Here is an 18099-nt window from a genome sequence, read left to right as displayed (position 1 = left end):
TGCACCTATACTCCCAACTATCAGGAGGCTGAGGCAGGAGGATGGCTTGAACCCACAAATTTGAAACCAGCTTGGGCAATAAGCAAAACCCAATCTCAAAACAGGTTACATTTTCCATTGATGACAGAACTATGGTGACTGAACTAAGGAAAACTGGATATGTTTTAGAACAGAAGCTGGGTCCATCATGTACTAGTGATACTATGGGCAGCAAGTAAGTTACCTTCTCTGAGTATATATTGTGGAGTATATGTCTGGTCTTCTCCTGACTTAAGCTCCTAAAATCCTTGGAAATGCCTGGAAGGATAAGTGTCCTTTTATGCTAATAGGATGACTTCAAGATGGAGGCTGTTCTGAAAACACTTAGGCATAATTAAAGGTTTGGGACAAGAAGAGTGGATGAAGGTTGGATTGATCAACAATGACCAATGATGTAATCAATCTTGCCTACTTAATGAAACTTCTAGAGTTCAGGAAACTTCCGGGATAGCTGAACACCCGGAGGTTCCTGAAGAGTGGTACCCTGAAGAGGACAAGAAAGCTTCCCATCTCTTCCCACATGCCTTGCCCCTTGTGTCTCTTCCATCTGGAAGGTCATCTGAATCCTTTGTAATAAGCTTTACAATAAATCATTCAATATAAGTAAAATGTTTCCCTGAGTTCTGTTGTAACAGGTACTTAAACTGCTTTTGCTGAAAAATACCTACTCCTTACTTAGCTTAGCATCCCTGCCTCCATTTTGTATCTGTTGCTCTGAGCCATCTTTCCTGCAGCCACCTTGGAGTCCAGGATGGACAAGACTTAACAGTAACATGTTTATAAGAAGAGGTGAAAAAACTGCCTCCAAGGAAAGAAATAGCAGAGACTGGCAGAACAGACTACACTCCAGTAATGACTTGTTTATCTTGACTAGTGACAACTTCTCCGGAACCCAACCCAAAACAAGAACTGAGATAATGATCCATCAGAACACACTTGTAACCAGGACTGTTTAATAATTATGCATAAATTTCATACCCATTCCTAATTCTTTCTTTAAACTTAAACTTCATGTCTGTACACTGAAGATGGCTGAAGATGGGCTTTACCTTCTCCTATGATAGGTCCTGGGCCATAGTATCCTTTCTCTGTCCTTCATCATTACTGTCTATTTATCTGGTATATAGGAGCAAGTGGCTGGACCTGACATATAGAATCCCAGAAGTTTGGGTCTGAGGTTTCACTGTGAGCCACTCTGGTGAATTAATCAAACCTAAGGAAGTTTGGGAGGGTCATGGGAACTCCCAGTTTACAGCAATTCAGTCAGAAGTACAAGTGACAGCCTACCAGTTGTGACTGGCATCTGAAATGGGCAGTGTTTTGAGGCTGAGCCCTCAACCTCTGCAATCTGACACTCTCCAGGTAGACAGTATCAGAGTTGAGTTAGAGGACACCTATCTGGTGTCTGCTGCAGAATTGGTTGGTGTGTGGAGAAAACCCCACCACTCTGGTATCAGAAATACTAAATGCCCAGGTAAGAGAGTAGAACATAGGGGAAAAAAAAAAACAAACAACACTTCTTCTCTTTGAGGTTTGAACTCAGGGCCTTGTACTGGTTAGGTTCTACTACTTGAGCTATACCTCCAGCCCTTGTTTTTATTATTTTTTATTTCTTTAGTATGCATGTGCAAATACAATAGAAAGTTCATTGAATTCCCAGTCAACCCGAATATTGCTTGGTAGGGGCTTTACATTCTAGAAAGTTCCATTTTGGAGAGGAGTCAAAGATGAGCAAGACCTTTTGCCTTTCTTTGGTAGTCTGGGTTGGGTCCTTCCAGAGGTAGACACAGGACAAAGTTTTGAGTGTACTAAGTTTTTCTGGGGAAGGGGATTACACTTAGGGAAATAAGTGTGAGAAAAAGAAAAGAAGCCAGTAAGCGTGAGTAGCCAGGCATTTAATCCCATCAGGGAAAGGGTATCTCAAGGTTTTTTTCACCTGAGGGTGAAATATATATATGTCTACACAACACTGAGTTACCCTTTCTGCAGTCTCTAATAACTATTTTCTCATTGCCTTTCCAGCTCTAATCATTGTTGGTTCACTTCCAATCTTTGCTCGCAGCCTAATCGATGTGTTTCCAGCTCTAACCACCAACTGGTCCTAGGGCAGAATTCCAAGACAATGACAGTGGAAGCTACAAGTCTGTTGAGGTTAGGCTCCCAGAACATGAATTCTGCCACATTTCATGGCTGAAAGCAGTCTTCAGATATAAGGTCTGAAGAAACTGACCCAACTCCTAATGGAAATATAAAATTTCCACTCAGCATTATTCCAGTTTGCAACAGACATCCTTTGCTAACATGTGGACAGAGTTGCAAATTCCTAAAGTGAACTTGCTGGGTCAAATGCAACCACATATTTGCAATTTTGTGAGGGCCATATGGCCTTTTGCAGAGGTTGTAACAATTTGAACCTCAACTGCAGTGAGGATGCCAGGCTTAGATCTCACAACACGGGGAGTTATTTTAAAAACTTTCCTTTGCCATTCTGATAGTAAAAATGGCATCTTCCTATACTTTTAACTCATATTTTGCACATAATGAGTGAGATTGGTTGTATTTCATTTAACTAATAGCCAATTGTATTTTCTTTTCTTGAAACTGGTTATTTGTAAGTTTCTCATTTTCCATTTGTTTTGTTGATTTGACATCTTTCAAGGTACTCAAAACCTGGTACATGTTATTGTAGATATACTTGGATAACAATTCTGGGACAGGGTGTTTTTAGTCTTTGAACTGAAAGTTTCCTTAGATATCCAATTTTGGTTTTAACGATATCAAGATACTCTTTTCTCCTGGGAAAAGAGTCCTGGGAAGGACTGTCAATATAAGGAGAACATGATGGATCTTAAGTAAAATAAATAAAATATGTCTAATATCACTCATTATATGCCAACTTCACTCATTTTAGACCAGTTGGGTACCTTTTAGGAGGTTCCCACTATCACCTTCAGGTTCAACAATTTTCTAGAACAGCTCTCAGAACTCAGAACTGACAACCATGATTTTCTCATAATATAATTATGCAAATTAGAACCAGCCAAAGGGAGACACACATGGCAGAATCTAGAAGGCAGAGGGTTCCAAGTTTTTTGTCCTGGGGAATGCTTCACTCTCCCTCCAACTCAAGGAGCTTAGCTTTCTGCTGGTGACCAGGCTTCATACTGAGGCTCCTTTGGGGAGGCATGGTTGATTGGTTATTGCCCACATGATTAAGCTCAATTTCCTGCTATCCTCCCTCCTCATGTCACTCCTATCTTTTAGGGAATTTCAAGGGTTTAGAAGGAAAGCTCCCAGGTAGATAAAAGTAAAGGTAATTGTACACTACATAAATATCCATACTTTTTTTTTTTGCTTTCATTCTAATTTAAAATGTATTTTTGTTCTACAGAGCAGAATAAATAGAAATGCCTTTCACAATTTGTATCATCAGGTTTATGTATTTTTGACATATTTCAATCAGTTTTGCTGTATATTTTTCCCCTCCAAGTATGGGGGGACATGCCTTCCAGTTTCCGTTCATCCTTCTGGTGTCAGTGTGGTGGCGTACGACATCGTGGAATGGACAGAGTGACTTTCATGTGTTTCTTCTCTCCATCTTCCTTTTCTAGTATTTTGAATATCCCAGTGACCCCCATATGCCTCCATTCACTTTGTTCTCTGACTGGTCAGAGGCCCCACTCATGCTTTTCTCTTTTAACCCTCACTACTGAATCAACACTTGGAACTTACCAGACTGCCATTCTTTTTCTTTTTCAGTTATACTGAGGTTTGAACTCAGGGCCTTGTACTTGCTAGGAAGGCGCTATATTCTTGAGCCATGCCACCAGCTCTCAGACTGCCATTCTTCTCTCAATTAGCTACCCTTTCCCTTTTTTTTTTTTTTTGGTAGTACTAGGGTTTGAACTCAGGACCTCATGCTTGCTAGGCAGGTGCTCTACCACTTGAGCCACTCTTCCAGTCCTTTTTTAAGTAGGGTATTTTGAAGATAGGTTCTCAATTTTTTTTTTGGCCTGTGCTGACCTTGAACCCTGATCCTCCTGATCTCTGCCTCCTGAGTAGCTGTGAGCCACCAGACACCCGACAATACAGTTAAACTCCTAATGCTAGAGGATTGATACCAGATAAAGAGTTATTTACTTATTTTTGTGGCACTGGAGAACTGAACACAGAGCCTCACACATCCTAAGCCTCTTTTCTACCACTGAGCTATACCTCTGGTCTTGACTTTTTCTTTTGCAGTTCTAGAGACTGAAATCAGGAGTTCCCAGAAAGCACTCTACCATTTGAGCCATGCTCCCTGTTCTTTTGCTTTTTTAGTTTGTTTTTCAAATGGAGTCTCATGCTAACTTTGCACAGACTGGCATCAAACTGTGATCCTCCTGTCTTTGACTCCCAAGTAGCTGGATTGCAGATAAGCACAGCCTCTCGGGGTGTGTGTGTGTGTGTGTATGTGTGTATTTTAAATGTACTGGAGTTTGAACTCAGGTGCCTCAGTCTTGCTAGGCAGATGCTCTACCACTTGAGCCATGCCTCCAGCCTTTTTTGCTTTAGTTATTTTTTGGACAGGGTCTTAAGTTTTTTCTCTTTTTTTTTTTTGTTTTCCCCTGAGATTGTGATCCTCCTACTGATGCCTCCTGAATAGCTGGGATTACAAGATGTGTGCCACCATGCTGGCTTGCTTTTTGAAATAGGGGTCTTACTCACTTTTTGCCTAAGTTGTCCTCAAACCTTGATCCTCCCAAACTCTGCCTCCTGAGTAGCTGTGAATAACAGGTGTGTGCTGCCATGCCCCACTTCTGACATCATTCTTAATGACAATATATTGAATGCTTTCTCCATGAGATCAGACATTTAAAAAGGATATCTGCTCTTTCCATCTCTATTTACCACTGTTATTCTTATTTCTTAGAAGAAATAATCTTGTATATAGAAAATCAAAAGAAATTCACTGAAAGTGGAACTAATAAGCAAGTTCAATAAGGTTGAATGCTATAAGATCAATTACACAGCCAATTACTATTTCTATACACTGGCAATAAACAATCTGAAAAGGAAATCAAGAAGATAAATTACATTTACAGTAGTATTGAAAAGAATAAAATACTTAGGAATATATTTAACAAAGTACAAAACTTCTGCTGTAAAACCCACAAAAATCATTGAAAGGAATTAAAGATCTCAATACACAGAATGATATTCTACATTCATTCATTGGAAAACTTAATTTTGTTAAGATAGTATGTGGTCTTTTCATGAGCTATAACAAACGACCACAGACTTGATAATTTTTAAGAACAGAAATGCATTTCTTACAGTTTTGGAGGCTGCAAAGTTCAAAATGAAAGTGCCAGCAGATGGGGTGTCCTGTGAGGGCTGCTCTCTGATCTCTGCTTCCTTGCTGTGTCCCCACATGGCAGAAGAGGCAAGCATTGTGTCCTCACACAGCAGAGAACAGAAGGACAAATGGATTTAGTAATTGCCTTGCTCTTTAAAATGGTATTATTCCCATTAGTGAGAGAAGAGCCTTCATAACTTAGGTTCCACTTCTTAATACTGTCACATTGGGTCTTAGGTTCTGACATGAATTTGGGGAATACATACATTCATACTATAGCAGATGGCAATGCTCCCCACATACAAATTGATCCATAGATTCAATGTCATCTCTATCAAAATTCTAGCTGGCATTCTTTTTTTTATTGGGGTGGTGGGTATGCGGGATTAAACTCAGGGCCTCCCATTTGCTAGGCAAGTGCTCTATGCTCCCAGCCCTGGCTTTCTTTTTGTACGAAGTAGTAAGCTAATGCTAAACTTCATTTGAAATAAATAAATAATAATAATAATAAAAGCCAAAACACACCTGAAAAAGAGCGAAGCTGGAGCACTCACTCTTCATAATTTCAAAACTTACTGTAAAGCTATAGAAATGAGGACACTGTTACTGGCACGGAATAAAATTGAGAGTCTAGAAATAAACCCTCACATTTATTGTCAACTACTATTTGACAGAGAGCCAAGACATTCCAATTGAGAAGGAATAGTCTGTTTCATTGAACAGTGCTAGGATAACTGGATATCCAGATGTTTTGTGTTTTTGTTTTTAAAAGAGGTTAAATATTTTCCTCATACCACAAATATGAACTCAGAATGAATTATAAACCTGAAAAATAAGAGCTAGAAGTATAAAAGTCTTCAAAGGAAATGTAGGAGTAAATCTTTGTGGGACTCTGAGTTGGGCATAGCCTTCTAAGATTTAAGAGTAAAAATGCAAATTTAAAAAAAACAAGGTAAATGGGACTTCATCAAGATTGAAAATTGTTGATTTTGCTTAGAGGAGCCGAAATCCTAAAGGCAGCACTTGTTGGTAGTGCTGTCGTTAACAGTGTCTAAATCAGTGTTCAGAGGGGTGGCAGTTACAGAAGTCAATCCCAATGGGGAACGTTTTTGAAAAGCTGTTTAAAAGTCTGTTTGGGAAAAAGGAAATGCGGATTCTCATGGTGGGTTTGGATGCCGCTGGAAAAACCACCATCCTGTATAAATTGAAGCTGGGAGAGATTGTGACCACCATCCCTACAATAGGCTTCAATGTGGAGACAGTAGAATATAAAAACATCAGCTTCACAGTTTGGGATGTTGGTGGCCAGGACAAAATCAGACCATTGTGGCGACATTATTTCCAGAACACCCAAGGTCTGATTTTTGTGGTTGACAGTAATGACCGAGAGCGAGTCAATGAGGCCCGGGAAGAACTAACCAGAAAGTTAGCAGAAGATGCAGTTCTGTTGGTGTTTGTAAATAAGCAGGATCTTCCTAATGCCATGAACGCCACAGAGATAATGAACAAGCTTGGCTTACATTCCCTTCGCCAGAGAAACTGGTACATTCAGGCCACCTGTGCCACCAGTGGGGATGGGCTGTATGAAGGCCTGGACTGGCTCTCCAACCAGCTCAAAAACCAGGAGTGATCAGAAACAACCCATTCCCTGTGCAATGTGGCAAAACCAGCTGGCCTCTTCCATGTGCGAATGCGTGTGTGTATGTGAGAAGCCCAAGTGGCTGTGTGGCTGGGAGTCGGGGCAGCTTTCTCACACCGTGCCTTATACACACTACAAGAAAACCAGTATTACATTTTAAGAAAACCAGTGTTACATTTTAAATCTTCCATTTCAGTAGCTTTGGAGATCATTTGTGCTGAGGCTCCCTGGTGCATGATAGTCAGAGAGCCTTCAGGGTGGAACAGGAGAGCAGGAGTGGGGACAGGTTGTGATTGTGGTCCTAGGTGCCTGGAATCCCATTAGACTTTGGTGTCCTTTTGTAAAAAGGAAGGAATGAGTGGTCATTCTTTTCCATCTTGCCAAAGCTAGCAACTCACTTTTCAGTGCTTTAAAACAAATGATCCTCAAGACACAAAGGTACTTGCTCATTACAGGTATGCAGAGGTTCAGACTGGAACCTTCCCCTTAAGTTCCTCTTTAGCCCAGACTTCCTGGTTTAACATGCTTTAGTTAAAGAAATTGGTGATCTTTTTTATTGGAGTATCAAGACTGTAACACTAGAAAACTTTCCAGCACCTCTTATAGTGCTCACAGTGGAAGCAGAGTGGGTGGAGGAAGTGAGGTGAAGTTGCTTTTGTGTTCTGGCATAACTGTCTCAGGTTTCAGTCCCCCCCATCCCCAGGCTGCTGCCCCCATTTCCTTGCTCTGTGCTAAATGTTCTATGCCTGAAGCAGGAGGCTGGCTCCTGGGTGGAGTTGTCACTGTGTACAGCTGTCTTAGTCCACCTTATGCTTTTGGTTACTTTCTGTTCCCAGAACCACATACCTGTGAGTTCTGAGAGTTTGAGAGAGTCAAGAGGTTAATTTGGGGGATGAAGTTCCTGGCAACCCCTGATGTTGCCCCCAAGTTGGAGCTAAATGTTGCTATGAAATGCATCTTGTCTAGACTATTCCCCACAGCGCTGACTTCCTCTGTGGACAGCAATAACATCTTAGGAGCTGTTTAGACATGTGCCCTGTGTTGTCGTGCAAATAATAGAATGCTCTGGAGATGAGCTGGTGTCACTCACACCAGAGCTCTTTTGCCCTGACAACTATTGGCTGCATTTGTACCTAAGCACTTCCACTACTTAACCTTTTAAAATTGCTTTAAAAAAAAAAATCTTGATTCAAGATGGTAAAGTGAATTTCCACAAAAGTAAACCTTGTTTATTGATCACAAAGAAGTTATACTAGGAAAAAATTTCATGCCATGATAAATGTGGGGTGTGATGTTTTTTCTTTAAGATGTTGACTTTATAAAGAGTGCTCATTGCAGTACTGGCAACTAAGCCCAGACTTGATTTTAACCACAGAGGAATTCCTGAAAAATGCTAGATTGTATGCCTCAAGTTGGCAGGGTCTGTCTACACTTTTGTATTTATGCTTAGTAACAGTGTACTTGGCATGGTGCTGGGCCTCATTAACACTTGCTGATTGGTTGGACAACAAAGAATTTGCTTTGAAAGGAAAAAAGAAGATTGAAAATTGTTGCATTTAATTGATAGCCTCAAGAAAGTGAAAGAAAAGTCACAGAATTAAAGAAAATATTTGCAAATATTGTCTTTATGTTAATAGTTTCATATATCTGATAAGACTTGTATATAAAAATATCATAAATAAAAAGATAACTCAATTTAAAATGGACAAAGGATCTAAATAAATGTTTGTTTATTTATTTGTTTATTTATTTAGTAGTTCTGAATTTGAACTCAGTGCTTTATCCTTGCTAGGTGGGTGCTCTATCACTTGAGCCACTCCCTTACCCCTGAGCAGACATTTCTATAAAGGAGATACATTAATGGCTCAGATGCAAGTGAAAGATAGCCACCATGGAAATACAACATATGGAAATATAATGAGGTCTCTGAGCCAAGACTTAAAATAATAGAAGAAATTAAACGATATCTTTTTCTTTGCATATATAACTGTTAAAAAAGTTAACGGGCAACTTTAAAAGCAAAGAACAGTGAGAAAAAACATAATGAGATGCCTCTTCTTACCCACTAGGATTGTTATAACAAAAAAAGACAGATAATAATGTGTTGTAGAGTATGTGGAGAAATATGAACCCTGAGGCTCTGCTGGTGGGAAAATAAAATGATATACTCATTTTGGAAAACCGTCAGTTCCTCAAACTATTAGACATAAAGTTCCCCTCTGGTCCAGTGTACTCTTAGGTGTATATCCTAAGGAAGTGAAAATTTCTGCACAAATGTTCATATCAACATTATTTGTAATGGTCAAAAAGAGAAACAACCCAAATGGCCACAACTGATGAACAGATAAGATGTGACCTATACATACAATGAAATATTATTTGGCAATGAAAAAGAATGAAGCACTAGTTCATGCTAAATATGGACGAACCTTGAAAACATTATGCTAAAGGAAAGAAGTCAGTCACAAAGGCCCACATACTGTGATTCCATTTATATAAAATGTCCAAGACCAGCATATCTATATGGAGAAAAAGTATGTTGCCTAATGCTGGGGAGTGGGATGGGAGGAAATAGGAAGGGGCTGCTGATGAGTATGGCATTTCTTTAGGGGTGATGAAAATGTTCTGAAATTGTGGTAATGGCTACACAGCTCTGGGAATATATTAAAACCATCAAATTGTATAATTTAAATGAACAAATTATATGTGAACTGTATTTCAATGAATTTTAATTAGCTACATATATATAGTCATTATCCATAGAACTCTAAGAAGTTGTAGGAATATGTAGGTGCAGACTTAAGGCTTCTTCTCCAGTGTTACGGACTGTACAACACGAGCTCCTCTGTGCCCTGTGCTCCTCTGACACTTGGATAGAGCCTGTGGAGGCTGACCTCCCTGGTATCCATACTGGAATATAATTATTTTTAGAGTAGAAAAACTGGACAGTAGCTAGAGGAGGAGGATGTGTTTTGAGATTTTTTTCAACACTGTTGAGGATCAAACTCAAGGCTTTGCATCTGCTAGGAAAGCACTCTAGCACTGAAAATTATAACCACAGCTGGAAATTATTGTTGTTGTTGTTGTTGTTGTTTTCTTTTGAGACAGCACTGGCTATTTAGCCCAGGCTGATCTCAAACTCACAATCCTCCTTCCTGAACTTCCTGAGTGTTAGGATTACAGGTGTGCACCACCACACCCAGCTTCTGAGATTGTCTTTTATGAGAAAAATACACTATGATTATATACTGATGAGAATGACCCAAAGTAAGGGAAAACAATTGCTACTAAAGGGCTAGAATGGAGAATTTCTGAAGAAATAGCCTTTTTGGTAAAAATGACAGGATTTAGTGCTCATGTGGAGGAATTAATGTTAGCTAAATATAGTACAGACTACTAACACTACAGCATTAATTTGAGGCACAGCAGAAAATGATTGGGAACTTCAATTCTAATCCCTTCCATTTTTTTTTTTTTTGTCAATGAAATAGGAAGAATGATGATGAACTGAGAATAAGGGTTGGGGGAAGAAATTTTTAGTAAGTTTGTGGTGACCTAAGGCATAAAATAGTTGTATTGGAAAGCGAGAGAATGAACGAGGAAAAGGGCACAATCATCATTTAATCAACAGGCCAACCAATGAAGCATGGTTTTATGTTTTGTTTTGTTTTTTTTCTAGCCATGAGCACCTGCTTGGGGCAGGTGTGGCATAGATGGAAGTGGAATTTAAACAGAATTATGGTTTTGCCAAATACCTACTGCAATGAGAGAAAGAAGCAGTAAGTTGAGGGAAAACAGCCTCACAAGGACTAAAGGGGAAGCAGGAATACAATGTTTAAATAAGAATAAAGTGTAGAGAACAGCCAGAGGAGAGATCGTGGACAGGGATTATTTATTTATTACTTATTTATCTGATCATGTGCTCTGAATACCAGAAGAATTTGTGAGGAGTGGTAAGGGACTCAGAAAAGATAATTTGCAGAGTCTGTTAGGTACCAAATCCCAGGACACTTAGGATGGAAGGCCTTCCCAGCAACATACAAATAAGAAAAAATAGCAATGGTGAATTTGAATTTGCAGGATCCCTGCAAATTACACGATATATTACTTTATTTATGTCTCATATCTTCCTATGAGGTAGGACTTATGTCCCCATTGGTGAGCAAAATTGACAGTCTACCTTCAATGTTATAGTGGCTCACAGGTACTACTGCCATGGGACAGAGAAAAGATTATCACACCATTTCTTCCAATAACTTCTTTTTAAAATAGCTGCTCTTTTGGCCTGGTGGAGTGGCTCAAGTGGTACAGCACCTGCCTAGCAAGCATGAGCCCTGAGTTCAAACCCCAGTACCACCAAAAAAATAAAAAATAAAAAAAAATAATAATAAAAGAACTGTTTTTGCTTTCTTAAAAGTCATAAAATCCTTATTCCTTTCTTTACAAGAAAGCAAAGATAAACAGCACAAAAAGGAAAACCTGCATTAGATATAAGTATTATTAAACCCTGTTGCCAAATAGGGTGTAAATCAGTATGTATCAGTGGTAGAGTGTTTGCTTGAGGCCCTGGGTTTAATAGCCAGCACTGTAAAGAAAGCGGGGGTGGTTACACACATTTATTATTTATTTATTTATTTTTGGTGGTATTGGGGTTTGAACTCAGGGCCTCATACTTGCTAGGCAGGCCCTCCTACCACTTGAGCCACACCTCCAGCTCTTTCTTGCTTTTGTTTTTCTTCCCTGGCTGTTCTTTGATTGCATGATCCTCCTACCTTTGCCTCTGTATAGTTGGGATCACAGGTGAATGCCACCACTCCTGGCCCAGCCTGGCTTCTTTTATGTAGGATTATACACCTTATAATTGAAGTTTTGTGTGTGATCTTATTTTCCTAGTATACATTTCTTGAAGAGGAATATCTGGATCAAATGGTGCTTACATTTTTTAAAGTTTTTGCTATTTATTAAAAATCATTCTATAGAAAATGTCTGTCAGTTCACATTCTTTTTAGGAGTGTAGGAGGAAGTATCTGTTTTCCCCAATCTCTTGTCAAATAGGTATTATGAAAATGCCTTAGACATTAAAATAGCTTTCTTTTTTCCTCTGAATATAAAAAAGAATTAATGCTTATGCTGTCATTTAAAATTATTTGTAAATTGGAAGATTAAAAATAGCATTTCATTATTTTAATTTATATCTTTGCTAATGAAGTTAAACATTTTTTCAGGACAGTATTATCTTTTGTCAATTAAATGACATTAGTCCAATAGATCTGTAATAAATATTCATAATATAGCACAACATTCATAAAACCAAATTCTTGAGCACTTATTACAACATAATACTTCACTAAGTATTACGTAAACATGTATAGAAGAATCAATCTCTAACTACTCTAGTCAGTCAAGGAAAGTAAACAGCCAGTTAACAATGCTTATTGAATGCCTATCATTTGCCTGGAACTACTTTTTAACATAACAGCTTTATCTAAGTGTAATTAATGTACAATGAACATATTTGGAGTACAAAATTTGATAATTTCTCACATAAGCCTCTACCTGTGAAACCCTCACCACAATCACCACAGAGTGAGATCCCCATCAGATCCCAGAATTTCCTTATGCACTTTTGTAATCCCCCCTCCCGATTTTGGTCCTTCTGTTCTCCCACTATGCCCCAGCAACAACGTTTGGATAGGTTAATTTGCATTTTTTAGAATTTTATATAAATTCGCTCATGCAGTATATGCTCTTTGGGAAGGGAGAGTCTTTGAGCATGATTATTTTGCAATACATCATTGTCATACTCATCAATAGTTCATTTCTTTTGTTTGCTTGCTTTCTTTGAGACAAAGCAGCTCAGGCTGGCCTGGAAGTTGTGTTCTTCCTGTGTCCCTTGGAGTGCTGGGATTACAGGTTTGTAATACCATGCCCAGGTAGTTCTTTTCATTTTATTGCTGAGTAGTATTCCATTATGTAGCAAGGGTGAGGCCCTGAGTTCAAACCCCAGCACAAAATACTTGGAGGAAGCACAGGAAATCAATGTGAGTCAATGCCCTGTACAGCTATCCTTATCTCAACCAGCAAAAACCCTTGTTCCTTCCTATTATTGCTTATACTCTCTCTACAACAAAATTAGAAATAAGGGCAAAATAGTTTCTGCTGGGTATTGAGGGGGGGGGAGAGGGAGGGGGTGGAGTGGGTGGTAAGGGAGGGGGTGGAGGCAGGGGGGAGAAATGAACCAAGCCTTGTATGCACATATAAATAATAAAAGAAAAATGAAAAAAAAATACTTGGAGGAAAAACATTTGTAAATTACATGTGTGCTAAAGTACTTGTATCCAAAATATGCACAGCAATCTCAAAATTCAATAATAAGGAAGCAGCCTAAGCTTTTAAATGGGCAAAAGATTTTAACATACATTTTACTGGAGGAGATATATACATGGCAAATTATATTTGTAATATTTTATATTACAAATAAAACTTAAATGTATACTTATGTATGTCTTTGAAAGGACATATATTTTCATTTCTCTTGCGAAAATGTCTACAAGTTACATATTTAACTTTTTTGGAAAGTGACAAGGTGTCTAAGTAGTTGAAGCATTTTATAATAGAATTGTGTGAGTTACAGTTGTTCCAAATCCTTACCAGTTAGTATTGTTACCTAATTGAGTGGTTTAAGAAGACACTAGTCCAGAGGATTCTGAGTTCTTGTGTCACCTGAGCAGAGAACTGAACAGAGACACAGATTGCTAAACACTAGCAAAACTTTACTGAGAAAAAAAGAAAGACTAAGAGAAAGCATCACAAGAGAAGTGATAGACTCCACCAGGTGGCACGGAAGCATTGATTTCTTCGCTTAAGCCCAATTTATAAATTGTAAAGGTTGGGGGGCGGATTTGGGCAGTCCTAGGGAGAGGCTAGGGTAGCTACTTAATACAGCCTTGTCACATAACAAGGGTACTCTGCTCATGTGCTTATGGTAATTTTTGCCCTTTAATTGTATGTGTAAGATGTGACCAATATTCATGAGGTCCTAAGTAAGAGGACTTGGCCTGGGAGGTCAAATTGGGGACAGGCCTTTTTTAACAGGCAAGCAGACCCACAGGAGACTATCTTGACAACTTAGAGGGGATTTATTGCTCTAGAGATGGCTCAGGGTCTGTGCTGGGGAATGCCCGTTTATGTAAGAGAAGAGGGAGGTCCCAAGATGTGTTATTTCCCTTTGCTAGTCTGCTTCAGTATGGTTAGTGTTTTTCATATTAGACATTCTAGTATGTGTATAACAGTATCTCATTTGGGTTTTAATTTGCATTTCCCCAGTGACCAATAATATTCTGTATCATTTCACGTGCTTATTTGGCGTCTGTGTATCTCCTTCAGCAAAATGTATGTTAAAATCTTTTGCCCATTTAAAAGCTTAGGTTGTTTCCTTATTATTGATATTTTGTGATTGCTGTGCATATTTTGGATACAAGTACTTTAGCACACATGTAATTTACAAATGATTTTCCTCCAAGTATTTTGTACTGGGGTTTAAACTCAGGGCCTCACCCTTGCTAGGCAGGCACTCTACCACTTGAGCCACTCCACCTGCCCTTTTTTGTGTTGGGTATTTTTGAGATAGGGTCTCAAGAACAATTTGCCCAGGCTGGCATTGAATCTCAATCTTCCTGATTTCTGCCTCCGAAATAGCTAGTATTACAGGCTTGAGCCACTGGCGCCAGGCTTCCCTCCAAGTGTGTCCTTCATTATCTGAGGCTTTATGTCTTCAAAACCAATGTTCTAGGGCTAGGAATATAGTTCAATGGTAGAGTGCTTGGCTTGCATGCACACGGCCCTGGGCTCAACACCCAGCACCACACACACACACACAAAAAGTGATAAGGAGTCCATCCCTTCATCAGATGACAGAGAATCCCTGGCACAAAAAGGAAAACCAATGTTTCATATATTTTGTCTGGTTTTCTAATTATCAGAAAGAGAAATGCATATCTGTTCTCTGGTATTCCATCTTGGTTGATGGGCAAATGCTGTCTGGTACTATTCCAAGTGCTGGATCTATTAGAAGTGAACAAAACAAAGTTCATGTCTGCAAATAGTTTACCTTCTAGAGGGGCAAGGTAGAGAATAAATACATGAAGAAAAATAAACATGTATAAATAAATGATTTCTTTCTCTTTTTTTAAGTTCTAGGGTTTGAACTTGGCTTTGTACTAGCTAGGAAGGTGCTCTACTGCTTGAGGCATGCCTCCAGCCTAAATAAGTGATTTCTGAAAATATGTTGTTGGCAAAATAAAATGGTAATCTTATAGAGAGGCAGTAAAGGCTTCTAGGGAGGTGACATTTGAGGAGATAATCTAGGAAAAGGAGACCATTACTTGAAGAGCTAAGATAAGAGTGTCTGAGGATAAGGATATATGACAAGTCTAAAGACTCCAAAACAGAAATAAACCTGACTTCTTTGATCGGATATATACAAGACCAATATGGCTAGAGTATATTTGAGGTGTAGATGAGACTGGTGCAGGAGGCTGAGCTGAGAGTAAAAAGGACCTTGTAGATCATTCTTCCAATGGACAAGCTTTAAAACCACCATAGTCACAGCAAAGAATTTGGATTATATTATTCCTAAGGGGAACCATTAGTGGATTTTTAACAAGGGAATGGTGTGTAGTGATTTACAATTTTAAAAGACCATTTTTGGGCTAGAGATGTAGCTCAGTGGTAGAGCACTTACCTATTATATGTGAGGCTCTGGGGTTTGCGCTCCAACACTGTAAACAACCACAAAAACCAATCAAACAACAACAAAATACTTTGTCAAGATTACTAGACACAAAATCAATGTGCAATGATCAACTGTATTTTATATACTAGCAAAAACAAAAATAAAAATTTAAATGATATCTCAAGAGCATTAAAAAATATATGGGTCTGTGGAGAGCAGGCTTATGGGGTACCTGGAGTGGAGTTCTGGCAGACATGAGGACTAGGGCCATGTTGGTGAAATGATGAGTTACCCAAGACACAGTTAATTAAGTAGCAGAGCTGGGATTAGATCTCAGGTTTCTTGACTCCCAAGATTGTTAAAATGAGTGTAAGAAAGTAACCTTCCTTCTGTTTTCTTAAAGCAAAATCATCAAATAACCAGTTGGGGTAAAATTAAATTCTGGAGTGGATTACTGAGTGGTCCTGAGTTGCCTGGATTGCTACATGAATATAGCCCTGGAGCAGACAGAGAATATGAAAATGGATAGTTGAAGAGTAAGTACCAGAACAGAAGAGTCCTGTACACAGAACAGAGGATGTGAAGACACTAAGGAAACACTTCCTTTTATAGTTGTATATTTTCATAAGATGTTTTTCTATTTTTTGGTTCTTTTGTGATTAAGTTCTCCTGTTTTCATAATAGTTGGTGATTTTCACTGGAATGTAAGATATATATATATCTTATATATATATCTTACATATATATATCTTATATATATATATATATATATATATATATAAATTATGCATTGAATTGTAAAGTTTTTCACACTTAAGTTTTAGTCATTTTCTTTTATCTGTCATCATACAGAATGAGAAAATTGAAACAAAGGCAACAATCTAAAAACAACCTAATTATCTAGGAATAAATCAAATAAAATGTGTAAGAGTTTTGTGCAGGAAATTATAAAAGTTTATTCAGAGAAACTAAAGACTAAATAAATGATGGGTTCTACTATTTTCATGAGTGGTAAGGCTGGAGGATAAGGATTATTATAGAAATCAGTTTTTAAGTTGGCACATAGATACAATGTAATGCCAATCAAAATACCCTCAGCCCTTTCTGTGGAATTTGATAAACAAATTCTAAGATGTATATGGGGATGTAAGAATAAAGAATAGCAAGCCACTCTTGAAGGAGAAGGAAAAGCAAGCAAAGGAGCAGGGGGGCTTGCTTTATTTGATATAATTCATTACTTAAATAATAAATCTTATTTAATTACTCTGAGTGATTAAGGCATATGACATTGTCACAAGGAACACAAATGGAAAACTGGACAAATGACCAAAGTAATAGAAGAGCGAGCCCAGAAACAGATCCATGAACACATAGACACTTGGATTTATGTCAAAGATGGCCTTACCAAAAAATAAAAAAAAAAAAACTTTTAAAAGAGGGAGGGAAAGGATAGTCTTTTCAACAAATGGGGTTGGAATAATTCATTATCCACATAGAAAGCAGGAAAGAGGTAAGGTATACATTGTATGGAAATATTTGCACATATGCAGTGGAAGACATGCACAAGAAAGTTCACAGCAGCATTATTTATAATATTTCTAATTTGAGACAACTCAAATCTAACAGTAGAGCCAGGTGCTGGTGGATCACACCTGTAATCCTTGCTACCTAGGAGGTAGAGATCAGGAGGATCATGGTTCAAGAGACCCTATCTTGAAAAAACCTTCTTATACATCCAAAAAAAAAAAACCTTTAATAAAAAAATGGTGGGGGGGAAGAGGGCTGGCAGAGTGGCTCAAGATGTAAGACCTGAGTTCAAACCCCAGTACCACAAAAAAAGAAAAATTCAACTGTAGAATCAACAAAAATGTGATATATTCATAAAATTAATTTAGAGCAACAAAAATGAACTGTATCCTCATACAACATATATGAATCTTAACTAAGATACATACTATTCATCCATACATACTATACAATTTTACTTATAAAATATTCAAAAATAGGGAAATTTAGAAGTATTTAGTGATATATAAGTAAATGATAAAACCATAAAGCAAGACATCTCAGGGTACTGGTTATCTTTACAAGGGAGATAGGAATTAATATTGGGAAGGGGTCAGGGACAGAGCTTCTAAATTTCTGTTATATTCTATTTCTTGATCTGGATAGTTATGTGGTATTTGCTTTATAATAATTCATACATGAATTATGAACTCCTTTACATGCATGTTATATTTCATTTTTGGTACAGTGTTAGATGAGCAAGTGTGTAAGCAGGGAGTCCAGCTATTCATGCACCATGATGGTGGCTTGGATTATGGTTGAGAAGTGGTCATATTTAGGAAA

The 18099-nt window shown here is 38.2% G+C and overlaps 1 pseudogene; it reads left to right on the top strand.

The window, feature by feature from the left end:
• Positions 1-6369: 6369 nt before the first annotated feature.
• LOC141420874 (ADP-ribosylation factor 2 pseudogene) lies at positions 6370-8542 on the top strand (annotated as a pseudogene).
• Positions 8543-18099: the final 9557 nt, after the last annotated feature.

This window comes from Castor canadensis, chromosome 2 (assembly GCF_047511655.1).
Source record: "Castor canadensis chromosome 2, mCasCan1.hap1v2, whole genome shotgun sequence".
Lineage (NCBI taxonomy): Eukaryota > Metazoa > Chordata > Mammalia > Rodentia > Castoridae > Castor > Castor canadensis.
This window is presented reverse-complemented; position numbering and strand designations above follow the sequence as displayed.